This window comes from Lepidochelys kempii, chromosome 4, assembly GCF_965140285.1.
Source record: "Lepidochelys kempii isolate rLepKem1 chromosome 4, rLepKem1.hap1, whole genome shotgun sequence".
In the NCBI taxonomy this organism is placed as follows: domain Eukaryota; kingdom Metazoa; phylum Chordata; order Testudines; family Cheloniidae; genus Lepidochelys; species Lepidochelys kempii.
The window spans coordinates 99,334,263-99,346,729 of NC_136383.1; the positions used below are offsets into that span (position 1 = coordinate 99,334,263).

The 12,467-nt window shown below is 41.7% G+C and overlaps 1 protein-coding gene across 1 annotated transcript in view; it reads left to right on the forward strand.

Annotated features, from left to right (window-relative positions):
* Positions 1–2,028: 2,028 nt before the first annotated feature.
* Positions 2,029–12,467, forward strand: part of ARAP2 (ArfGAP with RhoGAP domain, ankyrin repeat and PH domain 2) — a 196,585-nt gene continuing 186,146 nt past the window's right edge. Inside the window, exon 1 of the mRNA XM_073342319.1 lies at positions 2,029–2,422. The gene's annotated coding sequence lies outside the window, so the exon portion shown is untranslated. The remainder of the gene's footprint in view (positions 2,423–12,467) is intronic.

The window sequence follows — 12,467 nt, forward strand, 5'->3', positions numbered from 1 at the left end:
TATGCCAAATAAAGATACGTGAAGGGCAAAGTCTCTAGTCAAACTGAGTTCTTAGGAAGCAAAGTGGAAAGAGATGTTGGAGGGAATCCCAACATACCCACCTCACTGAGATGGAGACCACATTTGTTTTCCATTTTCCTAGCCATTTCCCCAGGACTAATGTTGGTGATACTGGCCAATCCAGAAGCAGTCAAAATCCAAAGTAAAAATCCCATTCTTAGATGGCTGTAGCACTTTTTCTACTAGAAGAAGCTGCTGTTCCTGACCCACTCTTGTTAGCAGGATCTGCCTCCATCCAGCATAGCTCAAGCCTCCTGTCTTGTGGGAGTTAGGGAGACGCACATGCAGAGGAATGGGAATACTAATGGCACTGGGGCAAAGGTCCTTAGTTCAAGAAGTCAAATAGAGGAGGGTGTAGATGAGGAAATGGCTCCTGGCCCAGGAAGCTGTGGAGAGGAGAGCAGAACTATAGATAAAGATTCTGAACAGAAACCTGGTTGGGAGGGAAGCTGGTGCAGGGAAACTTAGAACAGTATTTCCATTTCCCCCCAACTTGATCCCTGATTAAAACAATAAAATATTAAATTATAGTATCCTGTGTGGTATTATAAACTAAACCACAATGGTCTGAGAAAGGAGCACTTTCTCTTCCTCTTTCTTTCTAAAAGTAGTACTGACCAAAGTAATGGTAAGAAAATATGATATTTAAAGCTGTAACTCCCAACGACAGTTTGCACTTGTTTAAAAGTGCATTTAACGCCTGTACTCAGCTAAATTCAAGGGGCCAAATGCAGAAATGATGTAAATATGTACTACCTTGCAGTCATTCATTGGATTCCCTTGGATTTAATCTCACCTGCTGATTGATATGTAAGGGAGTCTAATGTAGTCTAACATGCATCCCGATGAGCCAGAATAAATTGTAAGAATATGCAAGTTATGGGAATTGTCTGCTTTATTTTACACATTCCTGTGCCTTCCTTGTTTTTGATTTTCTTGATACAGTGGTCACTTCTGGTCACATAGACTGACAAGTACATCAACTCAGACTCTCGCATGCTTGTTTAGATTCTTTTGCATGCGTTCATTCGGAGCTGATGAAAAAGCAGGCAATGGTATAAGTCAGTGAATGTGAAACTAAATAAAGCTAAGGGAGGCTGCAGCTTCCTTCTTCACTTTTAGGAATGTTAGTTAGGTTCCTAGAAGTGGAGAAGGAAGGTGCAGTGCGTATGAACTGTTTTGTAACACTGATATTTAGCAAATAATCATGCAAACCACAACCTAGTACAGTAACTCCTCACTTAACGTTGTAGTTGTGTTCCTGAAAAATGCGACTTTCCCCCCATTTTCATAGGTATAGTATGACCCTATCTCAGATGGGGATACAAGGTAGATTATTTGGAAAGGGGTAGACAGCCTAAAAAAATTGAAAACCCACTGCACTAGGGGAATTTTATTTTTGAGCTACTGCTGCAGTGAGGTTTCACCCTGTGCAGTAGACAAGTGTGATGTTGGTTGTAGATAGCTCAACTACCGGTGTAACAAACCCGTGGCCAACGGTAGCTTTAACACCCAGCAAGCAAGGATCTGCATGTCACAGTGATGCACACCATGTTTGCTAAGGGCGAAACGCAGTTCATGCCGGCACCCTCCCTGGAGCTTCAGGCCAAGCATTAAAGGCTCTTCAGGTTGGTAAAAGGAAACAGTTTCTTGTTTATCAGTTGGGTTATGTGCACACACGACGGTAACATGGGCATGGAGTTGGGGTTTGAAAATACTTCCAGCCACATCATCCGCAGCCCAAGGGCTGCTGGTAAGTGGCAGATGCAGCCTGTAAGGCGTAAGGAGAGGGGGCATCTAAGCGTTAACAGCCTGACTTTTTTTCAGGATGCTGCTGCATTGGAAGCGTCTCAGCACCCAGGCATGCGTGAAGCCACCAGTAATTAGCTGCAGCAGCAGCAAACTTTCACAAAGCAAAAGCTTGTGACTGCAAGTTCGCTTCCTCCTGCAGGCTCGCAAACACGCTGCCAAGCCAGCACGCCCGGAGCACCCGCCCCCACTAGGGCTCTGCGCGTAGGGTTAGTCCCCGGCGCCGGGCCTGGTGGCGGGCTGCCCTCCTGTCCCAGGTGCTGAGCAGCAGGCTCTTCCGGCATGGCCGCTCCCTTCCTCCCCAGGTGCGGCACGCAACGCCTTGCTGGAGTTCCCTGCCCGGGCAGGCGCCCGGTGCCGATCCCCGAGGGGACCCCGCGAGCGCGCCGCCGGCTAGGGCAGATCAGAGGGTAGGGGGTGGCGGAAGGTGAGGGAGGGGGTACAAGGAACAGGAGGACGGGACACGGAAGAGAAAGTAGGATAGACAGAAGGGGAATTTAAAGCGCTACTTCCCTCCTTCTCCCTCCAGCTCCCTCTCTTCCGAAGCACAGAGGTAAGTCAAAGGGGGTGGAAGGGAGCTTGCAAGTTTCACCAGTGGCAAGGATTTGGGGTGATTTTTTTCCCTGGCTGTAACTCCCCGAAGTACAGCGTCTTCGGCTCCGGCCTGCCACCTTTTTGTTCATTTCGTGTTTAGTTTCAAGAGCGTCTGATGCGTGGGCGTCTCGGAAAGGAAACCAGCCCCAGTCCCCCCTGCTTGTTTGGGGATTTTGTTCGTCAGCTGATTTGTTTCTTTAACATCTATCAGATAAGATCGCTCATTAAAGATAACTAATGGACGAGTTATGGAAATCTAGGGAAACTATCACTATTAACTAATTTATATATTTTTTAGTTCTTGTCTGTAATAGAATACACCAGTAGCACTGTAAGGCTTTGGTTGACAAATAGGCAGTTAATATTTTGTTAATCAGTTTGTTTACAGTTGATGTTAAATAGAGTCTAATTTAGTGGGCATATCTTAATCATAGAATCAAAGACTATCAGGGTTGGAAAAGACCTCAGGAAGTCATCTAGTCCAACCCCCTGCTCAAAGTAAGACCAATCCCCTACTAAATCATCCCAGCCAGGGCTTTGTCAAGCCTGACTTAAAAACTTCTAAGGAAGGAGATTCCACCACCTCCCTAGGTAACGCATTCCAGTGTTTCACCACCCTTCTAGTGAAAAAGTTTTTCCTAACATCCAACCTAAACCTCCCCCACTGCAACTTGAGGCCATTACTCCTCGTTCTGTCATCTGCTACCACTGAGAACAGTCTAGATCTTTGCAAAAAGAAAAGGAGTACTTGTGGCATCTTAGAGACTAACCAATTTATTTGAGCATGAGCTTTCGTGAGCTCCAGCTCACTTCATCGGATGCATACCGTGGAAACTGCAGTAGACATTGGGCCATTTGGATTTGTGCTGGAAATGGCCCAACTTGATGATCACTTTAGATAAGCTATTACCAGCAGGACAGTGGGGTGGGAGGGGGTATTGTTTCATGGTCTCTGTGTGTATATAATGTCTACTGCAGTTTCCACGGTATGCATCTGATGAAGTGAGCTGTAGCTCACGAAAGCTCGTGCTCAAATAAATTGGTTAGTCTCTAAGGTGCCACAAGTACTCCTTTTCTTTTTGAAAAGACAGACTAACACGGCTGTTACTATGAAGTCTAGATCTTGTAAGGATGAATCCGATTTCCTGTTTCGTAACCTTTTAGAACTATTAGTTTTATATGAGCAGCCAGGTAGGCAGTTGGAATCGGTGTGTATGCTTTTTTGTTTTTCTTTTAAAGATCCGATTACATCTTACAATAATTGTTAGCATTTTTTTCTTTATGTTTTGTTTTCTATTTGCTTCCTTAATGGGGAATTATTTTCAGAGTTTGGACAGATTTATACAGACTTCTTGTAAACAATCCATGCATCTGTGGAAGCATTAGCAGATGGTGAATGAACTTTGGTTTTTGAAAAACCTGTATAGTAATTATGACTCTTTTTAAAGCACTAGGCAGGACACAGTGTGTGTAACTATGCACAAATGCTGTTGCAGCAGCTAGGCAAAGCTCACAGAACTAATTCTACCCTTGAAGTGAATTACTTGGGGCCATAGTCTGCTTATTCAGGCTGAGTAATTGCTTACTTCTCGGAGCCTTACTCCTCAAGTAGTCCTACTGGGATTTCTTGCAGGCTGAGGTACTACTCAAAAGGAGTAAAGGTAGAAGAATTTGACTCTAAAAGATGAGCATTTTGCAATGGAACGAGTAAACGTTGAGCAATATTTTGTCACAAGATACTCTTTTATGAGTATTTCATAATTCTCAAATATATTTTTACTTCTCCTAACTGCCCCTCTGAATCTTGACGCAGAAATAGCTTCTTATTCACAGTTGTTGCTGAGAGTAGAGCAGTTAGAACTTTTAAAAGATCACTTAAGTATTTCTAATACAGAAAAAAGCATTGCGAATGGACTTATTAATTGATCTATATTATTATATATCTTTTCTAGGCCTGTTAGCTTTGGCAATATGTCTTGGATTGTATTCACAATGGAAAATATAGATAATGAAACAATGAAATCTAACAATAGTTAGTAAGTCCTATCTTGGTCAGTTTTTACTCTTGTTTACATGGATCTGAATACAGCACATGCTTCAGCACCGGAACCTACTAATAATTGTGCAACTGATCATTTTTTAGAATGACTAATTTAACGAATGACTCTTTAGCTGTGGACTTTTAAAAAGTCAGAAATTTGTTTCAGTTAATATCACTCTTGGTCTTTCTACTTCTTCCCCCTTAAAATTCCTTACAAAAGTGTCTCCTAGGCTGTTCTAGATTTGATCTTGACAAATAGGGAAGAACTGGTTGAGAATTTGAAAGTGGAAGGCAGCTTAGGTAAAAGTGCTTATGAAATGGTAGAGTTCATGATTCTAAAGAATGGTAGAAGGGAAAAAAGCACAATGCAGATAATGGTTTCAAGATGGCTGATTCAGAGACATTATTAAGCAAACTATCCCACTGCGTAGGAAATATAGGAAGTATGGCAAGAGACCACCCTGGCTTAACTAGGACACTTTCAATTATCTGAAACTCACAAAAGAGTCCTGCAAAAAGTGGATCAAATTATAAAGGATGAATATAAACAATTAACACAAGTATGTCAGAATAAAATTAGAAAGGCCAAGGCACAAAATGAGTTTAAACTATCTAGAGACACAGAGAGTAACAAGAAAACATCCTACCTATATGTTTGAAGCAAGAGGAAGACCAAGGACAGGGTAGGCCCATTACTCGATGGGAGGATGAATAGGGAGAACAATAACCGAATATGTGGAACAGAAATGGCAGAAGTGCTAACTGACTTTTTTGTTTCGGTTCTCACCAACAAAGTTAATAGTGATTGGATGTCTAATATAGTGAATGCCAGTGAAAATGAGGAAGGATCAGAGGCTAAAATAGGGAAAGAACAAGTTACAAATGACTTAGACAAGTTAGATGTGTTTAAATCACCAGATCCTGATGAAATACATCCTAGACTACTGGAGGACTGGGAGATATCTGAGCCATCAGTGATTATCTTTGAAAAGTCATGAAAGATAGGAGAAATTTCAGAGGACTGGAAAAGGGCAAACATAGTGCCCATCTATTAATAGGGAAATAAGCACAACCGGGGGAATTACAGACCAGTGAGCTTAACTTCAGTACCTGGAAAGATAATGGAGCAAATAATTAAGCAATCAATTTACAAACACCTAAAAGATAATAAGGCGATGAGTAACAATCGGCATGAATTTGTCAAGCCTTATGAATAGGGGGGAAGCAGTAGATGTGATATATCTTGACTTTAGTAAGGATTTTGATACTGTCTCAGATGACATTCTCGTAAACAAACTAGGGAAGTACAATGTAGCTCAGAGATTCCCAAACTGTGCGGTGCGCCCCACAAAGGGGGAGGGGGCGCAGAGGAACATTCAGGGGGTCACCATGGGGCCTGGGCCAGCCCCCAGGGGAAGCAGGGAGGGAGTGCCATCCAGCCCCGTCTCTAGCTACGGCCCCAGCTCCCGTCTCCAGCCTTGGCTCTGCACCTAGCTACTGGCTCCCTCTGTTGCCTGACTGTGGCTCCGTTCCTGGCACCCACTCTCAGCTCCAGGCCTGCTCTCAGTCTCGGCTACCTTACCCCTGCTGCATCCCTGCCAATTTTAAAATTTTAAATAATTGTACTCTTCTCATAGATAAATTGCTAAACCACTTTTGCTCAGACTTTAAATAAACAAAACTTGGACAGAGACCAGGGCTGGAAGATTTTATTTCCAAAGATGAAGTTTCAGAAAGCAATGAGCAACTGCAAACAGTATTTTAAATGGAACTGTTATAGCACATTTGTTATAGTGATCTTTGCCAGTTCTGCTACAATGCAAATATGTTCATGCTTTTTTCTTCCAACAGTCTGTGATGTGTTGACTATAAGCAAGCTTATTCATTTTTAAAAACTTTTTATTAAGGCAAAGTTACAATAAAACATTAAGTAATGCACTTAAGAGGTGCGTTCGTGGTCAAATTCATATTCCAAGAACCTGGCTAAAGATTCTGGCTTGCTGGCTGGGGAGCCCCGCACCCCAAGCATGCTAAAAAGGGTGACCAAATTTTCTAAATACGTCTCCTCTTTTTGGCACTTCTCTTGTGTATGTACTTGGTGTGAAAGCTTGTCATGTGACAAGGACAGTCCACATTTTACTAAACCACAGTTTCACAGGAGGAAAACTCACATTTTTTCTGATAATATGCAATACAAAGTCTTTGCTAACAATAAAGCAATTAATTTGCTGTCCTGTTTAAAATGCAGATCCTTCACTGAAGCATTAGGTAAGCAGGTCAGGGGATCTCTGGGAAGCTGGCATTTTGCTATCAGATGAATCTCTGGTAATTTCATCCAAAAACCATCTAGTACCTTGACGCCGCCACCACAGAAACATAGGGTTAGACGGGATGACAGCAGTCATCTAGTCTAAACCCTTGCCAAGATGCAGGAGGAGTTGTATCTAAATTATCCAAGATAGATGGCTATCTAGCTGCCTCTTGAAAATCTCTAGTGAAGAAGCTTCCACAACCTCCTGAAGCAGTCTGTTCCATTGTTCTACTGTTCTTAGAGTTAGGAAGTTTTTCCTGAGATTTAATCTAAATCTGCTATGCTGTGATTTGAACCCATTGCCTCTTGGCCTCCATTCTGTGGCAAGAGAGAACAATTTTTCTCCATCTTTTTTATGGCAGCCTTTCAAGTGTTTGAAGACTATCATGTCCCTCCTTAATCTCCTCTTTTCAAAACTAAACATACCCAGTTCCTTCAGCCTTTGCTCATATGGCATGCATTCCATCCCTTTGATCACCTTTGTTGCTCATGTCTGGATCCTTTCCACTTTCTTCACATCCTTTCTATACATTGGTGACCAAAATTGAACACAGTACTCCAGCTGAGGCCTAACCAGTGCTGAGTAGAGTGGTACTATCCCCTCCTGTGACTTGCATGTTATGCCTCTGTTAATGCAATCTAAAATTGTATTTGTTTTTTTTGCAACAGCATCATATTGCTGCCTCATGTTGAGGTTGTAATCCACCACAGCTCCCAGATTCTTCCCAGCATTGCTGCTGCCAAGCCAGTTTTTCCCCCAATCTGTATTTGTGCATTTGGTTTTTCTTCCGTAAGTGTAGCACCTTACATGTGTCTTCGTTAAATTTCATTTTGTTGTCGATAGCCCAGTTCTCCAGTTTATCGAGATCCCTCTGAATTTTAGCTCTATCCTCCCAAGTATTGGCAACCTCTCCTCCCCAGCTTTCTGTCATCTTGATCACTATGCTCTCTCTATCTACATCCAGATGTTAAACAACACTGGACCCAGAGGAGAGCCCTGTGGAGCTCCACTTGAGATCTTCCTCCAATCTGACATCATTCCATTAATAGTTATTCTTTGTTTGTGATTGCTTAACCAGTTATGTATCCACATAATAGTTGGTCTGTGAAGCCTGCATTTCTCCAGCTTACTTATCAGAATGTCTGGTGGGACTAAGTTAAAAGCCTTGCTGAAGTCCAGGTATATTATGTCCACTGTATTCCCCCTAAACAAATCAGTTACCCCGTCAAAGAAGTTTGGCTTGGTTTGGCATGATTTGTTCTTGGTAAATCCATGCTGGCTGACAGTGATCACCTCTTCATCCTCCAGGTATTCACACATTCAGTGTTTTATGCATTGCTCTAGTAGCTTCCCAGGTATTGAATTCAGGCTGACGGGTCTGTAGTTCCCCGGCTCCTCCTTTTTCCCCTTTTAAAGACGCGTGCTACATTAGGCTTTCTCCTGTCTTTCGGGACTTCTCCTGTCATCCATGAGTTTGTAAATATTATTGCCAGTGGCACTGAGATTTCTTCAGCTAATTCCTTCAATATCCTTGTTTTACTGTTCTTGGGTCCTGCTTTTCATAGGATCTTGAATTCTATCAGATCATGACCACTTCCTCCCAAGTTCCCGACCACATTCATGTTTGCAACTAATCATCCCTGTTGGGAAAAACAAGATCGAAAATGGATGACTTCCTAGTTTCCTCAATTTTTTGAATCTGAAAGCTGTCCCCTACATATGCTAAGAATTTGCAGAACGTATTATGTTTTGCTTCAATAGTCTGATTTTTTGAGGTGTTTCATTTTGAAGACTACAAAACTTTACAAGAAGACTTTTAGTAATTGTTAAAATGCCATCTCAATCACAGTGAAGCTCAAGAATGTAAACAACTCTGTGCCACTCAGTATAAATTTCCTCCCCCCCCGAACAAAGATCTACTTTGAGCTACTTTAAAACAAAACAAACAACACTACTTTAGAATCCTTTTAGATGAGAGGGCAATACATATACTTAAGACACTTACAAATTCTATACTGTACGTAGGGATCACTTACCTATTACCCAGGTTTTAATCAGGGTGCATCTGTCACGGTTCCTCCCCCACTCTGAACTCTAGGGTACAGATGTGGGGACCTGCATGAAAAACCTCCTAAGCTTATCTTTACCAGCTTAGGTCAAAACTTCCCCAAGGTACAAAATATTACACCTTGGACTGGCCGCTACCACCACCAAACTAATACTGGTTACTGGGGAAGAGCTGTTTGGACGCGTCCTTCCCCCCAAAATACTTCCCAAAACCTTGCACCCCACTTCCTGGACAAGGTTTGGTAAAAAGCCTCACCAATTTGCCTAGGTGACTACAACCCAGACCCTTGGATCTTAAGAACAATGAACAATCCTCCCAACACTTGCACCCCCCCTTTCCTGGGAAATGTTGGATAAAAAGCCTCACCGATTTGCATAGGTGACCACAGACCCAAACCCTTGGATCTGAGAACAATGAAAAAGCATTCAGTGTTTTACAAGAAGACTTTTAATAAAAAATAGAAGTAAATAGAAATAAAGAAATCCCCCCTGTAAAATCAGGATGGTAGATATCTTACAGGGTAATTAGATTCAAAAACATAGAGAACCCCTCTAGGCAAAACCTTAAGTTACAAAAAAGATACACAGACAGAAATAGTTATTCTATTCAGCACAATTCTTTTCTCAGCCATTTAAAGAAATCATAATCTAACACATACCTAGCTAGATTACTTACTAAAAGTTCTAAGACTCCATTCCTGTTCTGTCCCCGGCCAAGACGACTACAGACAGACACAGACCCTTTGTTTCTCTCCCTCCTCCCAGCTTTTGAAAGTATCTTGTCTCCTCATTGGTCATTTTGGTCAGGTGCCAGCGAGGTTACCTTTAGCTTCTTAACCCTTTACAGGTGAGAGGAGCTTTCCCCTGGCCAGGAGGGATTTCAAAGGGGTTTACCCTTCCCTTTGTATTTATGACAGCATCATTTCCATTTTTGTCAGATTGGCACATAAATCCTGTGCTGTTCAACCTACATTGTTATTCCTCTTTTAGGCTACTTCAGGCTAGTACCTGCATGCCAGAGCATCTGCTACAGAATAGAAAACATTATCAGGCTTCCCCAAGGCTAGATTGCACTTTATAAAGGAGGAAAGAGAAGGGAAATCTACTGTCCGCAGATGTTAAAACTTTGATAAAGATATACTGCATGAAGCTGCTTTGGAACTGCTTGAAGGCAGTTTCAGATGCTTTCTGTTTTGTGGATCTCCTAAGTACATGGGGTAATGAGTCTTGAGTGATGGGCTAGAAGATGGCCGTGGGCATCCATGATGTGCTGGGTACGTTCCAAACAGGAAAGAGATGGTTTGAATCTTAAAGAGCTAAGCGGTGTGTGTGTGGGGGGGTGTCTAAGGTCCCAATCCTGCAATTAATGGTGTGTGCAGTTTGTTGAAGGCTTGATGTGGGTACAGTAGTTCTCTTCCTTACAGGGAATTTCTGACCTTAATCCTGAAAATTGTTAAAACATCTGAGATGCCCCATCGATCTTGCTCATATGTGTATATGTTAGCTGGATTGGAATCTAAGGGTACATCTACACTGCACACTTGTATCAGAGGGGTAGCCGTGTGAGTCTGGATCTGTAAAAGCGGCAGAGTGTCCTGTGGCACCTTATAGACTAACAGATGTATTGGAGCATAAGCTTTTGTGGGTGAATACCCACTTCGTCAGATGCATGTCTGATTCAGTTTAAGCCCAAGCCCACCCTTCCATCCACACACAAGTGAGTTTGACTTGGTCAGCAAGCATTCAGGACCTGCTGGTGGGATGGGTGAGAGCCCAAGTCCCATTGAAACTCCGTTTCAAGCCCTGTCATTCTGCAGCATGGATGCAGGTCAAGTTACAGACGGCAGTCAGAAGGCCTGTGTAGTGCAGTATGGATGCATTAGCATGGCTGTGAGACCTGGGTCCAGCAATTGTAAACCCACGTTTGCAATTGCATTGTGGATGCCTGAGCCTGTGCGTGGAAACATTTAGTCTACAGACCCGAGTCTAACAGACCTAGGTTCACAGTCCAGTGTAGACAGACCCTAAAAGACAGAGTAGATGAAGTGTGGAAAGTAAAGGTATAAAACAAAGGGGTCTCACTCCTTTCAGAGTGGAGTGTGTGTATTTGTAACCTTGCTTTTTCTTTCTGCTGACTTTCCCATTTTGTTGAAATAAATCATTAGCTAACTTTAAACCTTTTTTTTTTTAACTCCCACATTTTTACTGTAGCTTTGAAGGTAGTTGCAGGAGACGGAGAGTTCTTTGCAATTGGATCCCAAATACAGAAGTGGAAGACCGTCATAAGAGCAAGATAAAGGGTTATATGACTTTCACTAAAGTTGCTGTCAGTACTGTCTGACTGTTCTTGAGAGCGTATAAAGAACAGCGTTACTGTCCAAATTCATGTGGACTATGGGGCAGCTTTCCAGCTCATGTGAATACTTGTAGGTTCATTACCTTCAATGGAGCTGTGACCATTTACAGTAGCTATTGGCAACTTGGACAATGAATACAGTAGCTATGGATCTGCCCAGGAGCCTACAGTAACTCACAAGTCTGAGGCCTTGTCTACAGTAAGTCGACCTAAGTTACATGACTCCAGCTATGTGAATAATGTAGCTGGAGTCGATGTAGCTTAGGTTGACTTATTGTGGTGTTTGCACTGCACTGGGTCGACGGGAGAGCGTCTCCCATCAATTTCCATTACGCTTCTCATTCTGGTGGAGTACCGGAGTTGATAGGAGAGTGATCTGTGGTTGATTTAGTGGGTCTTCACTAAACCTGCTAAATTGACATTCCTCTCCAGTCTCTGGTTGACGGTAACCTATATTTATACACTTTAGTTGTTAGAATACTTCCCTTCCCCCATTCCAATAGAAAGTCTTTAAAAAGCATGAAAACTCTTTAGAAAAATTAAATGACTTAAACTTGTTCAGGTAGAGCATTTTTATTTATTTTATTTTATTATTTAGTAGCTCTCAAGAAGGATTCGAAATGTCATTTAGGGCAGAATTTCTAGCATACTCTAAGATTATTTACAGCATACTTTCCGGATCTTAAGTAATTGGCCAAAAACAGTAGCTATACTTTAACCATATACACAGACTGAAGGAATTTGAAATGTTTAGCCACAGTTGATTTGTATATCTGATTCTATAAATGGAATATATTCTTCCTTCCTAAAGGGCTATTATTGGATTAATAAGAGTCTTAAACTATGTTTATCATATCATTTTAGATAGTTTAAACTGAATCTTAAACGTGCATTCTAACTTTTTTTGTTTTGTTTTGTATCCGCTTGGACAACGAATATAGATTAGACAGGTTTTTTGTTTTTGGTTATGGCTAGTGTTGGAAGGATTAGAATTTTATTAATAAATGTTAAATGTTGATTTCACCATGCACATACAAACCCATGAAAAGATATTTCCATAGATAGTCAAAATGTACAAAAGGCAAAGTAAGAAAAATGCTGCTTAAGAACTAATTAGTTTGATTTAAGTATATTTACTTACAATATTTTCATGTGTGATGTTGATAATGTGTTTTAACACTTATAAAAGCTTTAACATTTTGATTCTCATTGTGCACTGTCATTAAAA